Source organism: Fukomys damarensis, unplaced genomic scaffold (genome assembly GCF_012274545.1).
Source record: "Fukomys damarensis isolate Sample0158 unplaced genomic scaffold, DMR_v1.0_HiC HiC_scaffold_33, whole genome shotgun sequence".
In the NCBI taxonomy this organism is placed as follows: Eukaryota; Metazoa; Chordata; class Mammalia; order Rodentia; family Bathyergidae; genus Fukomys; species Fukomys damarensis.
Genome location: NW_022900945.1, coordinates 55,235,187 through 55,235,494, shown reverse-complemented (window position 1 = coordinate 55,235,494; position 308 = coordinate 55,235,187).

Here is a 308-nt window from a genome sequence, read left to right as displayed (position 1 = left end):
AGCGGGGCAGGAACCCGGCAGCACCGGAGGCCGCCGTGCCCACCGTTTTCCAGGGTCTCCCCATCCCACCCTTAACCCCGGGACCCGGGCGCAGTGCTACGAGACGGAGACGGACCCGGCCCCGGCCCGGAACATCCGCGGGACCTTCTCCTTCGCAGTTGCGAACTCTTGGGGCTACATGCAAACTGGGTGCGTATGGGGGGAGCTGCAACTGCATTATAGCTGTTCATTTTAAGAAAAAAAAAAATTTTTTTTTTGAATTTTTGAGACACGGTCTTGCTGTGCGGCCCAGGTTGGCACTGACATCA